The sequence below is a fragment of the Perognathus longimembris genome, chromosome 11 (assembly GCF_023159225.1).
Source record: "Perognathus longimembris pacificus isolate PPM17 chromosome 11, ASM2315922v1, whole genome shotgun sequence".
In the NCBI taxonomy this organism is placed as follows: domain Eukaryota; kingdom Metazoa; phylum Chordata; class Mammalia; order Rodentia; family Heteromyidae; genus Perognathus; species Perognathus longimembris.
Genome location: NC_063171.1, coordinates 202604 through 226517, shown reverse-complemented (window position 1 = coordinate 226517; position 23914 = coordinate 202604). Strand labels below are relative to the sequence as shown.

Here is a 23914-nt window from a genome sequence, read left to right as displayed (position 1 = left end):
AAAAAAAATGAATCTACTAAGACTAGAGCAATCCTGGTCAATATACAACAAGCTGAAATGCATGAACTAGCCACAAACATGTGAAAACAAAATTCAAGGAAAAACTTAGAATAGCATTAAAATGTTTTAATTTCAACAAAATATGTGCTACACTAGGTACACTGAAACACCAAATGTTGCAGAGAAGTCTAAAAGGAAGAAATAAACGGATTAGAAAATAAAATGTTCTTAAGATGTCCATACTTCCAAAATTGATCTACAGGGCCAACACAATCCCAAACAATGTGACTATAGAGCTTTTTAATTGACTCCTGATCCTAAAAGTAATTTTGAAAAGCAGAATCTAGAATAACCAATCTCAGAAAAGAAAGTCAAAAATTAGAGGATCTACACTACATAGTGACTTATTAGGGAGAACTACAATAATCAAGACAAGGTGAAACTGGCACATCGAGAAATGAAACAGTGGTCCATAAGTCCATACTTGCACAGCCAGCAAAACACCTCATCAGTTCATTAATGGCAAGAAGTATTCCTAACAACAACATCAGAACAACCACACATCTACGGGAGGGAACATGCATGTCATGAGTGATTTGAAGTGGATCACAAATCTGAATACAATATTCAAATCATAAAAGAGAATCCCTAAATGATCTTACATAAGCAAACACTTCTTAGAAAATATAAGAAACAGCAGCATAAAAGAAAATCTTATTTCCAAGTAACCACAAAAATGAAAGAAGAGGAAGGAGAAGGAGTTTAAACAACAGATTTATTTTATTATGATTTCTATGTACTGAAAAACTGAGTACAGCTTAGCTATCTGCCCAGGTGTATTCTTTTGGCCACATCCTCATCTAAGGATTCAAGTGGAAAAAACACTCTTCCAATCTTCTTCAGACTGTGGGCAGAACTCCTGTGGAAAATTCCAACTGTATAAAATCTGTGTAAAACTGTGCTATCAGACATAGGCAACCCTCAGATTCAAGGGTTCCTGTCATGTGGGCTTCTCCAGCATGGTTACTGACATCTTTAAGACACCCAAGAAGAGCACAAGCTCTAAGAATGAATCTTCTACAGTTTTATTGCAAAACCACTTCTCATAATTTTGTACCATACCCCAATGCTCCCAGGTGTTAGGATCCTTGCTATGTGCCTCTAGAGCTCTTAGATGGCTGCCTGCCTCTGTAACAGAAAGAACACAAGATTAGACAAAAAGAAGGCTTCAAAGTGCCAATTTAGATACTAACTAGTTGGGAGTATTGGATAAGACAATCTGCCAAAATTTATTTTAATAATTATAAGGTTGGAGCATTAGACTATGATATCCCTATAGGCATTCTTATACTGTGCACATAATTATAACTGCCTACTGTGTCTGATAAGTACTCTTACAAGTAATTTTAATGATCCCTGAACTTATTAACACATTGCCTGAAACCTCAGACCCTTATACATATCATAGATTAATGAGTTCTTTTTTCTCTAAGCACTTCTAGAAGTCCAAGAGCATTATGAAGAAAAAGACAGCTAAACAAATAAAAATAAAGCAAAGGAAACCCAAGAAATTATTTCTCAGAAGTATTAACCTAACCATTCATGAATATCAATCAACAATCAAGTATGGAAAAATTGAACAATATGAAAGAAAACTGCACTCACATTAAAAAAAGATTTTAACTCTGGTAAAGTAGATCATCCAAACAACAGAAGAGATCTTTAGAAACACTGAGAGTCAAAACAATTAGCTCTTCAAAGACTTTGAGCAGTATAACATAGATGCAAAATATGAAAAATACTAATGCAGTAAAAGGAATGGTCAGAGACAAGTGGGGAGAACAATTCTAACATATAAGGCAGAAATATAAAATAAATTTTAAAGAGAAATGAAAGAGCCAAATGCCAGTGTCTCATACCTGTAATCCAAAATACTTTAGAAGCTGAGATCAGAAAAGCCATAGTTCAAGGCCATCCCAGACAAAAAAAAGTTTGCAAGACCCAATGTCAGCCACTAAAATCCTGGGCGCAGTGGTATGTATCTATCATCCTAACCTACTTACTTGGGAGGCTGGGGTTGAAAAGGGCTGTAACTACAGGACAGCTCATACAGAAGGTCAAGGAGACTCCTCTCTCTCTACCAAGGAAGACTGGACAAGGTGGCATTAGCCACTGATCCCAGCAATAAAAGAAAGCCTAAAATAGGGCGATCACAGCTCAGGCATTCCCAGTGGGAAGGGGAGGCGATAGACAAAAATAACCAGGAAAAAAATCAGTCTGGAGGCATGGCTCAATGGTAGAACATCAGTCAACAAAGTATGAGCCTCTGAGTTCAAACTAGAAAACAATTCAACACCTCCAACTCCCAAATATCTAATCATAGATATTAATACAGAGAACAAAGAAAATTAAGAGTCAGAAATCACCAAAAACTGTTCACCTGAACTGTGGAATAAAGAGACTTCAAATGGTAGGCACGGAAGAAAGTATCGCTAGCATACTACTTGATTCCACAGCTAGTATAATATTGTAAACATAGATAAAATGATTTCCAAGTAGGAGAATTTAAACCAAAAGAATGCAAGAAAAAGATCACAGCAACGAATGTGTATTTTACCTACATTAGCAATGTTGAAAGTATAGTACAGCTGGGCATTAGTAGCTCATACCTGTATTTCTATCTACTCAGAAGGCTGAGATCTCAGAAGTGTTTTAAAGCCAGCCCAGAAAGGAAAGTCCGAGACTCTTACCTCAAATTAACCAACAAAACAGCAAAAGTAGACCTGTAGGTCAAGTGGTAGAGTCCTAGCCTTGGACAAAAAAGCTCAGAAATAGCACCCAGGACCTGTGTTAAAGCCCCAGGACAAGCACAAGAAAAAAAACGTATACAGTGGTATAAAAGTTTGTTTGGCTATTAGTAAGGCACAGACAATGAAAGGAAGTACATATCTGCATCATCCATAATATAAAGAGATAATGTAAAAATTGACTAGAACAAGAAATACAGATAAAAGAACATTAAGGTTATCAAAGGAAAGGAATGACAAAACATAACTATCCAAACACTTAGTTAAAAAAGGAAATAAGAATATGTGATCTTTGTATATGATTTTGGCACACTGGATATTGTATATGTGCTTATCTGAACTAGGGAAGGGAAAGAAAAATGAGGGAGGGTATAACAAATAAGATAAGAAATGTACTCACTACCTTCTTATGTAACTGTAACCCCCTCTGTACATCACCTTGTCAATAAAATTTAATTAAAAAAAAATATGTGATCTAAATATCCCATAATTCTTAGTGTATAACCGAGAAACCGCAAAAATCTGACAGTATCAAAGAGAAGGTCAGTTCCTTGCAACTATCAAAAGGAACGCCTGAACATTTAAGGCAAATAGTTAAAAGCAGATATATCTACTGAAAAGTTGGGTCTATAGTTATGAGCCAAAGGACTACTGCTTATGCCTGTTTCTATATTATTTAAATTTTCCATACACAGGCACTAATAAATTAATTCTATCAAATAGGTAGCTTTCATCCTAAAAATAACAAAAAAAAATTACTGTTGAAGCTTGACAAAGAATATTTCAAAAGATTGATAAATAAAGTTTGTAGAGGTAATTAATACCTCTATAAATCTTTGTTTTTGTTTGAATGAAAATAGAATGCAACAGTAGAGGTAAATATAAACGGAAAGTTCTTAACCTAAAATCCATAGTCCTTCCATGTCATAGTATTCAGGAAAGCAGATAACTACTGTTTTGTTACTTCTCACTAGATTGTTTCCCATACCCATTCTAAGAAGCAAGGAGGGCAGGGATCTGTTTGGTAAAGCACTAGGTTCTATGCTCTGTATCTCAAAAATAAATACACAAATACAAATATGCATGTACTATACGCATGACATATACATAGGTATGTACATAGGCATACATATATACATATACATGTATGTATACATATGTGCATATAGTCATATATAATAGAAATAATGTGTATATATATTAGAAACAATTCTAAACTCTATGACCCATCTGTGTTTTATTTATTTAAAGTCTCAACTTGTTAATGTCAATAAAAAAATACTAGTAGCACTACAAAAAGACTGAGAAATATTTAAGTATGGAAGTGAAGGGAAAATGTTAGAAATCAAACTATGCTGTCATGTACTATGGTGTCACATACTCAAAACACATTGATTTCTGCAAACAAGAAATCAGAAGTCAAACAAAAAATAAGAAGTATGATTAGCTACAAGTTTCCAAGTTCTCATTTATATCTACTACTTGCTGAAAAGACCACTGATAAATCATGACATTATATTACACCTACAGATGGAAATGAGACAGCAAAAACTAAAATTGTGAAACTAAAATTGCTTTGTTTTATGCCAGTACTGGAGCTTTCCAATCTCTCTTGGCTTCTTCACTCAAGGCTGGTGTTCTACCACTTAAGCCACATGCCACATCTCCACTACCATGTTCCATGGATATTACTGCCTGGGTTGACTTCAAACTGCAATCTTCAGTTCTAAGCCTACTGAGTAGCTACTAATATAGGCATAAGCCAACAATACGTGGCTTTGTCACAGAAACTTTAGATTCAAAAGTTACAAGGGAAGTACCTGAAAAACACATCTAAAAATTAGGCATCTATAGGAATAACTACTGAGAGAAGTTTTATAGATATGTACCTGCTTATAATTTTTCATAATAAAAATTTAAATTATTTATGTTTCTCTAGGATATTTTAACTTTTACAATAAGATAGACAGCCACTTTAAAACCTTAGATTTCAGGCTGGGAATATGGCCTAGTGCCAAGAGTGCACGCCTTGTATACATGAAGCCCTGGGTTCAGTTCCTCAGCACCTCATATAATAGAAAAGGCCAGAAGTGGCACTGTGGCTCAAGTGGCAGAGTGCTAGCCTTGAGCAAAAAGAAGCCAAGGACATTGCTCAAGCCTTGAGTTCAAGCCCCAGGACTGGCAAAAACAACAACAACAAAGAAAAAAACACTTTAGATCTCCTAGTACTAATATGTACATTTACCTATGTAATTATATACAAATTGTAATAAAATATTTAATTACAAATAGAAATCCCAAAAAATGGTGCATTTGAATATTCTCAAGAAGTAATCATTTACTTTGCTTTCACAGACAATTTCAATTTTGATATAGCAATAGTCAATAAAGATAAAAGTTCCTAAATTCAGAAAACATTAGATATAATCTGACTAAATAAGTAGAAGTGTAGGTCACAGGCATATTTCTAATTTGATGATCACTAAATCTTTAGAACAGAAAGTCAGTTTTTCTAATCTGTATGCTCCAATTATTTAAACCCTATCAGAGCCATCTGACCACCTTAGGGTTGCAACTAGAGAAAACAGAGAACGTAGTCTAACAACTCATCAGTATAAATTTATTACATTTTCATAAGAAAATACTAGGACCTAAAATAAAGTTTTCACCTAAATGCTAATAAGATGTTCTAACTTTTCAATGGTTAATATTCTACTCCCTTCGAAATCACAGTTGGAATATATACGGAACTGTTCCATACACCTGGAACAATAAGCATTAAAAGTATCTATAGGCTGCAAGTATGGACTAGTGGTAGAGTGCTTGCCTCTATCATGATTTGTCAGTGGTCTTTTCAGCAAGTAGTAGATATAAATGAGAACTTGGAAACTTGTAGCTAATCATACTTCTTTTTTGTTTGAATTCTGATTTCTTGTTTGCAGAAATAAATTTGCTTTGAGTATATGACATCATAGTACATGAAGGCATGAAGCCCTGGGTTCAATTCCTCAGCACCACATAAACAGAAAAAGCCAGAAGTGGTGCTGTGGCTCAAGTGGTAGTGGGTTAGTCTTCAGCAAAAGAAGCCAGGGACAGTGCTGAGGCCTTGAGTCCAAGCCTCAGGACTGCCCCCCCCCATCCCCCCCAAAAAGTATCTATAATTTTCACGTAACTTTTCATTTGTATTATTTTCAAGTATAAAACTGCAACATAGTTTTAAAAATCCAACTCTGTATTCAAATATTACTTGGCACAGTGTTGATTCCCCTTTGCTTTGTTAAGTCAAAATGACTCATTCAGTGTTTCAAACTCTATTCAGTCTCTGTCATAGTTATATTTTAATACACGTTCTCTGAAATTTAATGATTAAGGATATTTGTGATGAGATGGCAAGGCACTACATCACGTGCTTCTCTTAGCAGCAAGTGTCCCAGTAACCGGCTTCTGGCATCTGCTCAACTGTGGTTGTCTAAGAATAAATACTTAAAAGTGAAATCATTAACTGCAATGCAAGAAATGTAAATAAATTTCTGTAATTATATACTACAACTTTTTTTCTCAGAAAGATTTATTAACATATCACAAAACTTCTACTTTGAACTTCATTTCAGTGACTTCCCAAGATCCAGGATTTTGCAGTTTTTAAACATAACCACCTGTATCAGTGTTTGCCAAACTATGAATTGAGATCCATTACAGGATCATTAAGCCAACTTAATGGGCCTCAAGCAGCAGTTTTTTAGCTAACACAGTACATAGCAGAAAGGAAAACAGAGTTCACGTGTGTAACACAGGGTAAAAAATCAGTTTTCATATAGGCTGGAGTAAAAATGTGTTTTTATAGTTAAAGCAACTATATAACAGGAGTATCAGACATCTCTACGCAAATGAGAAAGTATTAAAATCTCAATTTCTTCAGTGAGCATAAATATTGTTCTAAGTGTACTCAAGTTAATTATCCAGTCTGACAGTTCTCTGGCAACTGGGTGTTGAGGATGTGTATGCTGATAGCTTCGTCTTCAGGGTGATGATGTTAAGAGGTATGAGATCCTTAAGAAGCAAGTCCTAGTATGACATTGTTAGTTCAATCGGACCATGCCCTTAGAAGGAATTAAGTTAATTCTCACAACAATGACTTGTCACCAAGAAAGGATCAGAAAATACTGAGTAAACTGCCTTTTAAAAATCTGCCACTTGAAAATTCTTAGCCTTCCCCTACTCTCTGGATTGCTGTCTCATTTAAATAAGGCCAGCACCCTAATCAGTTGTTACACATACCCAGAGAAGCACAGACCATTCTTAAAGAATGACAGGAATAATATACCAAGCAGAGGTATACCAAGTTTGTATAACTGAAATATCCACCAGATCGATCTATATGAGCAGGTCATCTCTGTACTAAAATCACAATGTTGTTTCAACTCCGAATTACAGCAACAATACAAAGTGTTCACTGAAAGAGATCAAAGAAAGTCATGTTCTACTTTAGGACTTTACTTCCATTCAAAAACAGTTACCACATACCAGCACAGATCTAGGTACTACAAATAAAATAATGAGCCTGTCTTGAAAGAGGGTTTCATTGCACCACTTAATGATATACCTGCTTCTATGATCTACAAGTATACTTTTGATATTAAAAATCATTTTCTTCCACTCCTCAGGGAAAAATCAGACCACAGCTGACTTGTGGTAGTATGTTTTTATAGAGTCTCTGTAAACACAGAATTGAACCATTGCTCCTAGGGAAAATACAAGTTTTAAGTTCCTACCAACCTCTTTAGTCAAAGGATTTTCAACAGCACATCAATAAACAACCTTGCTTTACATATGCTTTGGTTTAAAAACTCCTCTACTTACTTAATACCTGCTTTTCTCCATAGAGCACATCACCGCTTTTTTTACTTAGGACCACTGTACAGCATGCTAACACTAAGCTTCCAGGCCACTGAGGAAGGAAAAAAAGAAGGAAGAAAGGCTAAAATACAGTATGAAAAGCAAACCTGGAAGTCAAAATCACTTCATTCAACCTCAGCTGGGAATATGCCTTGAGTGAATCACCATTGTGTACACTCATGTCTGTGATTGACTGAGTGAAGACCAGGGGTATTGATGGTTTAGGTTACAAATAAGTTTTAACAAACAGGCAAACATTCAAATACAGAATTTTCAATAGTAAGAATCAATTCTAACTGATGAAGATAACTGTCTCATTAAAAGTGAGGAAGAGAAGCACAGACCACCCTCACCTCTCACCCATTTAAAAATGACAGGTGGAAAAAAATGACAGGTGCAATGTAGCACACCTATAAGACAAAATACTTGGGAAGCTGAGGTGGGAAGTCAAGTCAAGAGACTAGCTTGGGCAACATAGGGAGATCCTGCCTTTAAAGTAAAAAAAAAAAAAAAAAAAAAAAAAAAGGCATTACAAGCCAGACACCATTAGCTCATACCTATGATATTCAGGAGGCTGAGATGTGAGGATAGGAGTTTAAAGCCAACCCAGGTAGACAAATCCAAGAGGCTCTTTTTCTTTTCTCTTATTTACTTTCCCTTTTCTTTTTTTTTTTTTCTTTTCTTTTCCCCCAGTGCTAAGGCTTGAACTGAGGGACCAGGCACTGTTCTTGAGCTTCTTTTGGTCAAGGCGAGCACTTTACTACTTGAGCCACAGCTCCACTTCTGGCTAACTGGAAATAAGAGTCTAATGGACTTTTCTGCCCAGGCTGGCTTCCAACTATGATCCTCTTATCTTAGCCTCCTCAGTAGCTAGGGTTGCAGACATGAGCCACTAGCATCCAGCAATCCAAGAGACTCTTATCTTAAAAAAAAAAAAAAAAAATCCAGAATTACAGAGGTATACTCTAGTGGTAGAGCAAAAAAGCTAAAGGAAAGCATGAGGACTTGAGTTCAAGCTCCAGTAATCACACACACACACACACACACACACACACACACACACACACACTATTCCATTTAATAAATAAGACAAGTTCTGATAAGGAAACTAGGTAATGATCACTAATGACTGACATTACAAAAAGAAAATCTCTGATCTACCCAAATGAAAAAACATTCTGAAATTTTCTGATCAAACCTCTACCTCTAACTATCAACTTTGAAGAAAGACAAGAGTATTTGTAACTCTTTACAATACTCTTTAAAATATGTCTTCAAGGTGTAGTTACTTCTTATTCAACTGTCTCTCCAGTAACTATTATATAGCACAGTAAACAATGGTTCAAAGTTTGTTGAGTAAATAAGTAAATGAATAATCGCTTACAAATTTATGAATATTAGCTAATATAACCAACTCTCTTCCAAAGCAAGAAAGACAAAGGTACCAGCAACTTATAGCTGCAATGCAAGTTTCAAATCTAAACAATGCTTTAAGAAGTGGGGATAACTCTTCAGAGATCAAAGGTCAGTCATATTTTAATTATAATTTTCCAAAACATAGCCATGAATAAAGAAAAAATCACTAACAGTGGTCACAAAGTTCATATTATCTTTTGTTTAATAAAAGCTCCTAAAGTATACTTAGGATACTTGTTTTAAAAAAAGTATACTTGTTTTAAAATAAGTCTAGCCAATCACCATTGGCTCATTCTTATTCAGGAGGTTGAGATCTGAAATCTCTCAGTTCGAAGCCATCCTAGGAAGGAAATTTTAAAAGGGAAAACTAATGTAAAAAAATATGTCAGAGAAGAGAAGAAAAACAATTCTGTAAAACTTAACAATGCATTTATAGATATCTCTTCATGATAACACACTTTAAATATCTGGCATAAAAAAACACTGCATTACTAGGAGAAAGGACCAGAAAATACTGAGGAAATTACCTTACAATCTGCCATTTAACTAATCCAAAAGAGCCAGGCACCACTGGTTCACACCTATAATCCTAACTATTCAGGTAGCTGAGATATGAGGATCATTGTTTAAAACCAGCCTGAGCAGGAAAGTCTGTGAGACTCATCTTCAGTTGAAAGTAGAGCTATGGCTCAAGTGATAGAGTGCTAGCCTTGAGCAAAAAAGCTCAGCAAGTGCCCAGGCTATGAGTTCAAGCCCCCAAACCGGCACCAAAAAAAGGTTTTTTAAATAAAAATATCTTTCGATAAAAGGTACACTTTGGGTCTTCTAGTCTCCTAATTTACTTAATGGGTTATTCTTTATAATGCTAGATAAATATGAAAATACATTTCAGCAAAGTCAGTGACACAAGTCTTACAACAAAGTTACAATCCCTTTAAAAAAAAAAAAGATGGATACACACACATACATTATCAACTCATCACAGACTAGCCACAGAAGTAAAAATGCTTGTAAATTTTAAACAATCAAGTTAACTACAAAATTTCTAGAATGCCCTTACACAGGGACTGATAAATCAATGAGAAAAGAAAACTCCTCTAAGATTTCTTTTTGCCCAAATCAAAAGACTCTTTCCCAAAAGGGTGACTACTTAAAGTCAGAGACAGAGTAGTTGATCCAAAGGTACCTTAAACTTTAATTAGAACAGCAGGATTAAAAGTGTAGCTTTTCTTACAGAGATCACAGCGATACTGCCTAAGCAAACAAACAGTTCCATAGCATACTAGAGAATACATCCAGTGAAAAATGAGGTTCCCCTAAACCATTCCCTGACTGATAGTTCTATGAAACTGAAAATATTGTATTCACAATTATGTTATTGTCATGATATTACTGGCATGCAATCAAACAAATTCAGTATAGCCATTTTCAGTTCAGGAACTACTTGTTACTGGAACTCTTCTTAAGAAACAGTTTGACAATTTCTTATAAAGTTAATCATATACTTTTAAATAATCTAGATCCAAGGAATTTACCCAAGAGAAATTAAACCCTACAGTCACAAAAAGCCTGAACAAAAGTTTATGCTAGCTTTACTCGTTATCACCACAAACTGGAAACAAGTCTTAAGCAGCTGAATAGTTAAAACACGCTAAGGTACATCCATACAATGGGACAGTGCTCAACATTAAGAAGAAATGAATACAGGCTTCAATATAGTAAGGTCCTCTTTAGGGAAATACTAGTATATTACATGCAAACTTATTTCTGAAATTCTTCTGATTCCAAATGCCATAAATAAAAGGTGTTTTTTGTTTATTTTCCCTTGAGAGACACTGTTTTGAAGAAGAAAAAGAAAGGGAGAAAAAAGGAAAAGATAAAGATTAGGCACTGAATCAGCAGGGTAGGGAAAGTCAAAGTAAGTATAAAGATTTTTGGATGAAGTTTTAAAAACAAATTAATGAAGTTCAAAGAAACTAAAATAGATGCATTATAACCACACCCTTGCTTCTGTTACTTAAAAAAAGAAAGCTAACGGGGTACATAGCTACTCAGAAGACTGAGATCTTAGGCTCATGGTTGAAAGCCAGTCAAGTCAGAGTGCTGAAATCTGAGATCTCAAAGCTAAGCAGGAAAAGACTGAGACTCTCATCTACAATAAACTACTAAAAAAGCCAGAAGTAGAACTGTGGCTCAAGTGGTTGAGTGCTACTATGAGCAAAACAGCTCCAGGAGTTCAAGCCCCAAGGTTGGGGAGAGGGGGAGGCTTTATAAAGAGGACTGCCTTTCGGTACTTTGGCATGAAGTTACGATATTCAGAAGTAAAATTATGTAATCACAATAACTAAAGAAGGCATTTATTAAAAAATACGGCTATGCCAAAGTCACCTGAAACATGCTTCTGGGACACAGAGGGGCCACATATGCACTGATAATAACTTAAGCAGAAAAACTTCAAGTAACAGTTAAAAGAACAAAGATAATAAACAACAAATAAAATAATAAATAAAATGCCTACAGTGCAAAAAAAATCACTAGCCTATTACTGAAACTGTATCAGAGAAGATGGTAAGTAGTTTCTATCCAGTAGTTTCTACTCAGCAGTAGACACAAATTAATGTAGGTCCACAGGTTCTCTCCCAAATTTCTCCACATCAAACAAACTATAGAATTTAGGAAGTCTTGGAACCTTTGACAAGACTGGTAAAAGTCTGCATATATACTTCCTGAAGAATGAGATAGCATGGAGAAGTGTGCAAGAGCAACTATAGTCAAACACTTGTCCTTATACCAGTGAACCCATAAATACATAAAATAAAAATATACCAGAACAGACTTTTGTGAAAGGAAAACTCATTATTAAAATGTGTTTTTTATGCTGGGCACCAGTGGTTCCCACCTGTAACACTAGCTGTTGAGGAGCCTGATATCTGAGGACAGCAGTTCAAAGCCAGCACCGGTAGCAAAGTCTGTAAGACCCTTTCCTCCAATAACCAGCAAAACAGCCAGAAATGCATCTCGCCTTGAGCATAAAAGCTCAGGGACAGTGCATAGGTCCTAAATTCAAGCTCCAGGATGGACACACACACACACACAAAATAAAACTCTAGGGAAATTACACATTTGTAATTGCAGCACTTGAGAGGCTAAAGCAGGACCGGACTACAGAGTAAAACCCTGTCTCAAAACACAAATAGAAAACCACAACTCAGGGATTTTAGAAATATAAATGTAACACAAGATAAATTAACTTTTCATTAACACTTCATGCCTTTATATAATGTTTAATATCTTTCAAGACATGTTTGTATTTTTAATTGTCTTAATATTTCCCAAGGCACCAAATTGATAACTTAAGTTTTTCTTAATTAATTCCCTTTCACAAACTTTTTTTGACTTTAGTAATGCCCTAGTAATGACAACGATGCTTACTAGAATTTACTAAAGTACAATAATACAGTAGCCTCAACTAAGGATGTTAAGTATCAAACCACGAGAAGTCATTTTTTTAACTGCCTAAACTTTCTGTGTATTTCTTCTTTTTCATACGTCATCTCCAATTTAAAAGACAGGTTGAAAATAAAAGGATATCTTCTTCCTTTCTTTGCTTTTGGCCATTACTGGAGGTGGAACTCAGAGGCATAAACTCTTGCTCGAAATCAAATCCTTGAACTTACTCAGCTTGAAATTCTACCATCTAGCACATACCTCCAGCCCAGCTTTTCCTGGTTATTTTAAGAGTGGTTTCAACCCTTCACACTCCAATCTCAATTTCCTGAGTAGTTAGGATTACAGGTGCGAGTCACCAATCATCTGGCCAAGGAAGTCATTTTTTCAAAAAAGAGTTAAGAGACATGGATAAAAGGAAGCAGAAAATTGTTAATTTTTTTTTCTTCTGATATTGGCCTTGAACTCTAAGCCTAGGCGCTGTCCCTGGGCTCTTTTGCTGAAGGATAGCACTCTACCACTTTGACCATAGCTCCACTTTGTTTTTGAGTGGTTAATTGGAGATGAGTCTTCCCAGGCCAGCTTCAAATCAAGATCCTCAGATCTCAGCCACCTGAGGAGCTAGGGTTATAGATGTGAACTAGCAGTATCCAGCTAAATTGGTTACTTTTAACCTTGTCACAAACTGCAATAGCCCATAGAAATCCTAAATGGTGCCAATGCCCTGGTCATATCACAGATTGAACTATAAATGACTTGGCAGGGTCCCCACACTTTTTCTATCTTCTAAATCCCAAGGGAAAAAAGTAATATTATCATTGGTAGATGCTGCATTCTCCAGGAACCTATCCCTATTCAAATCCATTAAGTGTTAGCTCTCCCAGGCCTACAGTCACGACTCTGCAATTGTCTACAAGTATCTACTTTTTGAATAGAACTAGAGGATCATCATAGCAGGTAAAATAAGCCAGCCTGCAAAAGACAAACATCACATGTTCTCTCTCATATGCCAAATCTGACCTTAAAAGAAAATGAATGAGTGAAACCAGTGTAAAACTGAGACTGTTTAGGGTGGCAATCTGTGGGACTGGGAAGGAAAAACCAAGAGGGCAGAGGGGTATGACATATTCATACCCCTCTTGAAGTACTTGAAGTACTTTATGTACACATATGAGTAGATGGAATTACTTTATACATAAATGAATAATTGAAGAACTTCATATACATGTATAAAAATACAACACTGAAACCTATTAAAACATTTCAAAAAGGTAGGAAGGAGATAAGAAAGTAATAGGGCAAATTCGGCTAATGTATACCAAGTATAGGCATATATGGAAGTATCGCAATCCCTTTGAACTAATATAAATAAAGCTGTTCATTTTCCTTTACTCTTACAAGAGAAAAAATATGAATCTTAATGGAAGTTTTTAAATTAGGGAGTATGACAGAAATCCACTTTAACTTACTTGATAATTTCATTCCTAAATACTCAATATTTTATTTCCAGCTTTCAATCCACACCCTTATTAGTAGGGTATATTAAGTAATCACACAACATATATGTCTCAGTTAATCAACTTTCAATAGATTGTGCAGAAAATATTCAGGCAATGGTTTTAAAGAGGTGACTGTATTTTGATACTTTATTCATAAAAACACTTATAGAACCTCAATGACACGAAGATATATTACCCACAATATACCCTGACACCTATAACTGAGATTTAATAATTCCAGCTCTAAAATGATGCTAGGCTATCTGAAAATGGAATTTTATTAAACAGACTTGTAGTTGAATATTTGCATACCTCTAACTAGTGGAATTTCTTGAATTTCCACTCTTCTTTCCATTAAATTACCTAACATATTTGCCTACCACTTGAAAGTACAGTATTCAATGCCAGAAAAAGTATGTCAGAGAAATAGCAAATAAACATGACACAGACTGGGTGTAGGAAAAACCTTTTTTTTTCATTTCCCTACTAACTAGGGAAAATTCTGAATATAACTTTAACTCTATCACTTCATAAAAGTCAAAAACAAATAAATCTAAAAAATAAATAATAATTTTAAATGCTTAGAAACAGACTACTTTTATAAAGTACACTTATGCCGAAAGGTATATGGCCAATTTTAACTTAAAACGTTAAAGTAAATAATGTTAATGAATACAACTTTTAAAATAAAAAAAACCCTGCAATCTATCAATGCATTCAAGGTATTGTACGATAAAAACTGATTTTTATGTTAAAATCTAAGTTGGAAGAAAACAATGTCACCAAGAATATTTTCTCTTCTCAAAATAAATTATCATTTTTTGATGGTAGAGATAATACACAGGCAGAGTTCAAAACCCAAAGGGAAATACAAAAAGTACAAAGATAAAAATCAGCTCCTATCTCCTCCTATTGTAAGTAAATGTCATTAGCTGTCCAGAAAATGAACACATTTACTGTGTATATTGACTGTATACAGACATCTATCTAGGTGTGTGCATAAATACACAATAATGCTAACTGTGAGATTACTTAGTATTGTATGTTTCTGTGTGCTGTTGTTTTTGATGATGATGATGATATTAACTGTTGGAGAGTAAATACAATGTTTGCTTGTTTTACTTTAAAAAAAAATGAGACCTCTGGCTACCTTCTCCCAAAGTACACAAACACTGATATCTATATGAAAAATGGCTGGCTGACTAATAGTCACACCCCATGGTTCTGAGCAAATGGCAATGTAGACAAGAATATGTTTATTACTTCCCACTGCTTGGGCAGAAAGTGCACTACATTAGTAATTAAGATATGAGAACTCTATTAATCAAGTGGGTGACTACAACATTCTACTCAAACGTCCTCTGAATCACTTCAATTCTAAAATTCTGTGATTCTCCCATACCACTCTGTGCTACCATCCATTTTTGCTGTTCTCAAAATAAGTTCAAAGCTATCCTTTCCTCCTAGCTCACTGAGACTCTGCAATTCAAAGTCTGTTAATAAACTTTCATTTCCTCAATGCATTTACTATCTACTAGTATGCGGAACAAAGTAATCTAATAAGATCAAAGATGTGGGCAATTTTTTGGCAAGGAGGGATGACAGCAACTAAGAAAAACAAACAAGTTTATACAGACAAATGTTTACCTCAAAATTAAAATAAGTTTGTTGAGTTCCACAAAAAATATTCAATTTTTTTACATGTTGATTACATTAGTCTCTATTAAAAAGCTAGCAGTGTTTTTAGCTCTAACAATATTCAAACCTGAGCATACCTAAGATTGCAAGGTGGAAACAGCTTTCTAATCATTCCTCCATTACATCTGTGCAACACATTTAAAGTTCAAAGTGTGTTTGTATGCATTATTTATTTTCATTCTCAAAACAAATAGACATAATGGTCACTATTGATTATCTCTCTAACATCCACTTCTCTCACATTCCCTCTACTCCCAACATATTTAAAATATTCTTCCTCCACCATAGAACTCAAGGAAATGCAACCCTATCATCATTTGCAGAGGACATGTCCTGATTAGAGAGATAACCCTATTCCACATGTCATGACTAGTTAAAAATGTAAGACTTAATTCTGGTCAATAAAAAGATAGGGAAAAGATGGTAATGCAAAAGGCTACTGCAAAAGACCTCCTTGCTTATGAAAAAAAAAAAAGGAGGAGAAATAAAGAGAATGAGAGGAGAGGGAGAGAGAAAAAGAGAAAGGAAAAAGGCCTCATTCTTTCCTTTTACCAAACCATATCTAGACGTTGCTACCAGCATGTGGACAGAGAACAGCAAAGCAAGAAAGTCACAGAGAGGCAGAACAGAACTCAGCATTGCTACTTTCCAGCTTACAACTAATTCTGTATTTCAATGTTCCATTTCAGTATATACTAGACTTCAGAGGCACTGTAATACAGTGAAATCCAGATAAAATGTATATCTCATATACCTTCTCTTTTTCCAACTTGGGAGTTTCTGTTTTCAACTGCAAATTCTCCTTTCCACTAGAGCTGAGACAGACCAGATAAGGAGGTTAACTGTTATAAGCCATTAGACCAGCATGCTATGCACTAAGCTCAATTGTTCCTGATATACATCAAGGGTGTGACATTTTCTCTTTCAAAGAATAATCTCCATTACCAATCCACAGGAACACAGTCTACTTAGATTGCGGAAAAGTTGAGATTGTAAGGTTTCTCTCCAATGCTGATGCTGTATAAATGCTGAAAGGTACCACATGAAACCAGGAACCACACTGGAAAAATATAAGGGAATGAGAGTGATGTTCAACTAGATAAATAATTCATGTAGGAAAAAACCTTTGGTAAGTTAAATGCCAGAAACTATTTCTTTTTCAAAAGAAGATATTATTAAATAAGTCTCCAAGAGAAAGTATGAATTAGGAAAAATATTTTTGTAGTTACTTAAGTATCAACAATTAACAATGCTTCAATTAGCTTTAAAAAAGAAGTCATCTTTAAAAATCACCTCAACATTTTACTGCAACTAAAACAATACAAAGTACAAGATCTTTTCTTCAAGTACAGGTCTTATTTTTCTTGCCAAAACCACAGATATCACCTGTGATTTCCAGTTCCTGTTTCTAAAATCTGCAAAAACATCACACAATACTTGAAAAGTAGCCTTACTAGAATTCTTTTAGACTGTTTGGGTTTTTCTGTCAATCACTTAAAATTATTTCATCCTTAACTGATTTTCGCTACTCTCCTAGTTTCAATGCAACGTTCTCACACCAACACCGTTTTGCCTTCAGAGTTTGCTGAATATTGCATTAAACTCTGCAATTGCAGCATCAAGACCTAGCTACCACTAAAAGTTCACTGAGTTGTAACACAAATGGTTCTTGGTGACTAGTGGAAATAGAAGCTCAAGAACAAACTAGAAAATACTTTCATGCAGGGTAGCATGGTTATCAGGCAGTTAATATCATTTCATCTCATGAGTGAGTGAGTGAAGAGAGGTATTCTACAGTAGTGAGTTCTTCCCCAGAGTCTTTGGTGACTCTACCAAACAGTCAACCCTCTAGCAATTCCTATGTATCAACAACTTGGAAAGTGAAAGGAAGAGTTATGCAGTACCATTGCTTGGCATTTTATATGATTTTTTCTGATCTTAAAGAACATAATGGCAAAGTCTCAGTCCCCCTCTCCGGCAGTTCCATACAAACCCAACCCTCTTTCTCTGTGGCTACCACCGAAATAAAGTACATGCAGTAAACTTGAATAAAGCTTCAAATGTAACATTACTACTCTACAGACAAAAAGTACTGAAAATATTTATCAAAACGTACCCCAGGAAATGGAAACAAGATTTTTCATTTTGCTGGTCTTTTCTTTCTGTTGTTTGTTCTATTACATGTCTTTGGAGGGTGAGGGGAGGCACAGAAATGGAGGGACAAAGGGTGAACAATGACAGCTGTAGTACTCATTGGATACTATGTTGAAAATGAATTTTACAACTTGTGGGTGGGATTCGAAGGGAAAAACTGGGAGAGAGCAAGGAAAGGGGTGACATAGTTGAAAAGAAACCTACTCTTTACCTGATTTAAACATTGACAGTTTGTATAAGCCTGGTACCAATGGCTCATGCCTGTAGGAGGAGATCTGAGGATTTAGATTAAAAATCAGCCTGGGCAGGAAAGTCCTAAATACTCTTTATCTCCAATTATCCAGAAAAAAAGAAAATGGGACACAGACTTGTGGCTCAAGCAGTACAGCACTAGCTTTGAGCAACATAGCTCAAAAACAGTGCCCATGCCCTGAGTTCACACACACACACACACACACACACACGCACACACGCTTAATAAAAAGAATATCATGAAATCTGACCTTATTCCATAGAAAGCTATAAAAATGTCGACATGATTTAGCCACAAATTTTCATTAAATTCAATTATAATTAAATAACACATCACTAGTTAAAAAAAGGGGGGGTGTCAAAAAAGCCTGTTTTTTCTCCCACGTACACAAATATAAATTGACATTTATCTCCCTAAGATGCTAGTTTTCCTTTTTTTGCCTTTTGTGTATGTGTGCGTGTGTCCCTAGTTTTCCTATTTTTGCTTTTAATAGGTGTATGTGTGTTACTTGAATTCTGAGCCTCAAGCTTGCTAGGGAAGCAATCTACCACTTGATGATCCTTGGGTAGCTTTCCAGGTAAGATCTGGTTTTATGTCTCCTATTCTATGCTTCCTGTTTTCACTGGAATGACAGGTAGCGGCCAATCACACCCAGCCATTGTACTTCTCTCAATGCTGGAATAATGGGTGCACACTACCATGCTCAGCCAATGACTGAGAGGCATATATACCATCACCACTGTTCCTTCTGTCCTTCAACTTCCTCCCAAGAAGCTAGGATTACAGGACAGGCATGATGAACCTCTTTGAGCAGTCCAAACATGTACACTTTCTAAATCCTCATGAAAAGAAACCAGGGCCGGAGGGGGGTGGTGGTGAAGAATGTCCAAAGATAGTCTCCATGATGTTTCTTAAAGTTATTTACACCCACAAGTATCTCTCAGTTAATATTCTCTACAGAGTTCACAGTCCCTCCAGACTCACTTTACATTCATGGATAATACACACTTGGTTCTGAGTATGGTTCAAAGTGTTTCTATTCTACAAAGAGGCACAAAGACCATGATCCCAAGCAGGTTAAATTAGTAGGAACATACTTTTTGTGCCTACAGAATCCCTGCAACTGAAATAAGATACTACCAAAACTGACACTTCTAAACACATTATATTTTGAAAAACCAACACTCAAGCCTATTAACAGTATCAAGTATGTTTTGGAAAGACATAAAAATGAAGAAGGAAGGCTAGGAATCAAATTAAGTAACTGGTGGTTTAAAACTATAAAGTTAGGAAAAAATAGTTTAAGCATGCATTCTGCTACTCCCAAGATATATCTGCAACAGTTTACTTGAACTCTAAAAAAACGATTTCCTGTTCTCAAAAAGGGAAATTGTACCATCTAACTCAGAGCTGTTTTAACAGTATCAATTATGATCCTAGCACAAAATATTTAAAACAAATTGTAACAGACATCATTTTAGGAAGGTTCCAAGCAACACAAATTCACCTACTATGGTGAATGCTAAGAGGAAAATTATTTGGGGAGCAGGGAGCATTAAAACACTTGCCTGTAACATGATTTTACCTGCATTTGGAAACTAGTAGTTTCTAAGCACTCCTTCCATTTAGTTTAAGACTAAACTATTTTAGGGTTACCTGATACTCTTTGTCATCTTTAATGACTAAAAAACTCATACATACTTATCTAGAACTGTGATGTTTCTCATTTTATCTTCCTACAGTTATAGATATATTTCTTCATATAGATTTGTTTTACAGATCATTTTATCCAGAGTAAATTTCACCTTCAAGTGCATTAGCAGTAACAGAACTATCCAGTGACCTGCATTTTGTTTCATTACTTACTATTCCAGTATTTTCCCTTTTTAATTTGATATGATGAGAAGCCTTTTAAAACGAAACCAACACTTTTTCCATTCTGAAAGGTTTTTTTTTAATGTGAACCAAAAAACTATACCATAATGATGACTTGCTCTCAGCATGAAAGAATTACAAGAGAGACCACAAGAGACACAGAAAGGTAAATGGAAAGCTTCCCATTTCTTCCTGACTCATGGTTTTTACAGTCTGGATTATTTCCCATTTCTTCCTGACTCACGGTTTTTACAGTCTGGATTATTTCACATAATAGCAAACACAGATTACCAGACACACCCATATTCAAATGCAAGTGAAAAAATAGAACAAAGACATTTATAAACTATTTGGGGCTATATACTTTTCTACTATCCTCTAGTATCATGAATGATAGCAAGTTCACTATTTTGTTGTTTCCTTGAACTTTTTATCCTTATTTGCCTACCTAATATAAACACAGAAGATAGACACTGAACCTAGAGATACCTCAAACTGACTCATTTTTAAATAGAAGGGATTCCCGGCTTCCATGGCTGATCTCCACCTACTTTCACAGCTTCCTCCTCTACAAGGAGCTCCTGGTTCAGCAGCCACATGTCCAGCTCAACAGGTCCTGTAACTCCCTCTCTCACATGCTCCTGCCCAGGATGCTCCCTGTACCTAGTCTCCCACCTTCACTATCAATGCAAATGAAAAGCTGGCACCAGTGTCTCAAACCTATACTCCTACTACTCAGGAAACTAGATCTGAGGATCCCTGCCCAGTCAAGACTCTGATGTCCAATTAACCACCAAAAGGCCAGAAGTAGAGCTGTGGCTTAAGTGGCAGAGTGCCAGCCTTGAGCAAAAAAGTTCATAGACAGCACCCGGCCCTGAGTTCAAGCCACAGTACTGGCACACAAAGGAAAAAATTAAATTAATTAAGGTACACTGATTACTCCCCCCAGATTAGTATCTTAGACACAAACACTAAACTACATGAACCTCTAATAAAATCTACAGAAATCTGTTGCAATTATTTCTGAACATGTCTGCTTCTCTTTGAAGAAAACTAGTATTTTATTCCTATTCTAACCACTTTTCCAACATCACCATATAGTCCAAGACTCTTATACATAGTAAGACATGGGTTGAATTAAATGATTAATAATTAATATTTTCTTAGTGTTTGAAGGTCTAATGTGGAAGATGTCAATAATTACATAATGCATTAATTTTTTAAATGACAGAACAAGGCAATAAGCTCAATGAATAGTCAAAGATAATCATTCATCAAGATCCTCCCATAGGGGCTGGGGATATGGCTTAGTGGCAAGAGTGCTTGCCTCATATACATGAAGCCCTGGGTTCGATTCCCCAGTACCACATATATAGAAAATGGCCGGAAGTGGCGCTGTGGCTCAAGTGGCAGAGTGCTAGCCTTGAGCAAAAGGAAGCCAGGGACAGTGCTCAGGCCCTGAGTCCAAGGCCCCGGACTGACAAAAAAAAAAAAAAAAAAAAAAAAAAAGATCCTCCCATAGTGGCATTAGCTTAAAGTAGGAAGTTCAAGGGTTCAAAATCAGCTTGGCTATGCAGTGAATTCAAGGCCTCCTTGGGCAACATGATGAGACCCTGTCTCAATAAATAATATAGCAAAATAAAAATAAACTTCCTGTCTTCCATTCTAATACGAAGTCCTACCTGATGCATATCCAGAAATGCAGGCTCACAAAGCAAAAGTAAAAAAAAAAAAAAATGAATGCCAAAGCCACACAACATATTTGGCAACACAGTTCTTCTAATGCTTATAAAAACATATACAAAAATAGGAAAACAGTTTATTCTGGCTTAGGACAGGAAGCAAAGTTTGGACATAATTTTAAAACAATTTTAAGCACATCTCAAAAAAAGCTATTGACAATGACACAAATCAGATCTCACTTTTCATGGAAAATGATTTATTAAACCAGTCTCAAATACTTCTAACTGAAAATCATTCTTAAATTCATTTGTGATTATTTTTCTTCCCTGAAGTATTTATTTATGGATCGAGCTAATCTTCAAAGAGACATACATGACTAAAAATCCGACATTTTTATTTTTAAAACTATCAAAATTGGTGTAAACTATCTCTCGTTGCTCCAATGCCTATCACACAAGAATATAAAGAAAATAAATTATTTCTTTTTTAATTTATGTTTGTAAAAACAGGTTTTTAACGTTCTGGTCTGCTAGATGTGGTAATAGAAGGTTCAAAGGCAAGCAAGCACTGACTTAATAGCTTAGAGTAAAAAAACAAAAAAAAGAGCGAATTCGCTCAGCACTGTCGGCCGTCGCCCCCGACCCAGACTCGTCCCTTGCTCAGTAACTTTTGTGTTCCTTCCCAAGACCTGAGAGGGGATGGGGACCGTGCCCGGGCCTTGGGACCCCAGCCCAGGGACGCACAGCCTGCAGCGCAACCCTCAGGAGGACGCGCGGGGTCTGCGGGCCCGGGCCGAGGGGGGCCGGCGGGGCCGCTTCCTGGAGGGCGGCACCAGCACCCGGGGGCCCACACGGCAGCCGTGGCAGCGACGCGGGGGCCTTTACCACGAACGCCTTGGTAACTTTGGAGCGGAGTCTAGAACTCTCCCGGGAAGATCCCGCCGCCTCCCCACGCGCGCCCGGACGCCACGGAGAAGTTTCTCCCGAGCCGCGGGTCTGCCGGGCACAAGACGCTCAAGGGGGCCGCGCTCTCCTCGCGAGCACTTCGAGCCCGCCCCGGAGTCCACCCGCACCGTCCTGCGAGGGTCACGCGTGCACTGGGCCGGGTCGCAGGGCTCCGCGGGCCCCGCGCCTGCCCCGGCCCGCGCGTCCCTCTCCCGCCCCGCGTGCCCCGCCGCCCACCCAGCTCCATCGGCGACCGCGGCCGAGCCGAGGCCGGGTCGGGCCGGGCCAGGCCGCTACTGGCGCGAGGGCAGCGATGCGGACCCTAGGCACTTTACCTCAGAGGCGCAGCCGTCCGCAGCAGGGTCGCGGGCCGAGCGCGCCGCGGTCTGTCCCTCAGCGGCAGCGGCAGGGGCAGCGACGGCAGCGACGGCGGCGGCACATAACACCGCGCGCGGCCGGAGGAGGAAAGCTGAGCCACGCCGGGACGGAACGAGCGAAGCGGGGGAGCCGCGAGCGGCCAAGGGAACGCAGCTCGGCTTGGACAGCGTCTCCGCACGCCTAGCCAGCGCCTTCTACCACCGCCGCTGGCGGGAGGGTCGCCGCCCGGGCCGCAGCGGTCGCCAGCGAGGCAACCAGAAATGAATGCACAGCGGCGCCTCGCTTATCCGGAGGTCAAACATCCTCCTGCCTCTGGAATCCGGATCAGCGCCGGACCCGGAAGTGAACACACGGGAAAATAATACCAGAGGAAAGAGTCTCCCCAGCGGCGGCGGCGGCAGGAGCGGAGGGGGCCGAGCAGGGCCCCAAGGCTCACGACGAGCTTGGATTGGTCGGCTCGCTTGCCCGAAGAACAGCCCCACACTCATTGGCCATCAGAGCTTGTGACGCAGAGGCCACGCACCCTGCCCACACAGCAGGAGCTGTGTATGAGGGATTGAAGAGCGGTGGCAGTTCCCAGTGTTCTGCTGAAGCTGGAGAGGCTTTGCTGGGTGTGCGGAGAGAACTGGAGACGGGCTCCCGGGATTTAGAAATGCTCCTGCTACGAACTGAGGGATCCAAAAACCTTGTGGGCGTCCTTTGCAAAGTGAAGGCGCTGAGGCGTTCTCTAAGTGTGCCACAACTGGAGCCAGAGAACCACAGGGCCTGGCCTGGGAGATGACGTCAACGGGCTAACATCCAGGATTCAGATGCTTGGAAAGGTGAAGTGGCTCACATTTCCCTTTAATCTGCTGCTATGAAGCA

The 23914-nt window shown here is 37.6% G+C and overlaps 1 protein-coding gene across 5 annotated transcripts in view; it reads right to left on the bottom strand.

The window, feature by feature from the left end:
• Csnk1g3 (casein kinase 1 gamma 3) overlaps positions 1 to 23433 on the bottom strand; it is a 106095-nt gene extending 82662 nt beyond the window's left edge. For 3 of the 5 annotated variants that reach the window (XM_048358095.1, XM_048358098.1, XM_048358097.1), the window contains exon 1: positions 23008 to 23430. The gene's annotated coding sequence lies outside the window, so the exon portion shown is untranslated. Of the gene's footprint in view, positions 1 to 23007 lie in introns of all 5 variants that reach the window. The other 2 variants (XM_048358100.1, XM_048358099.1) reach the window with 2 other exon arrangements.
• Between the last annotated feature and the right edge of the window lie 481 nt (positions 23434 to 23914).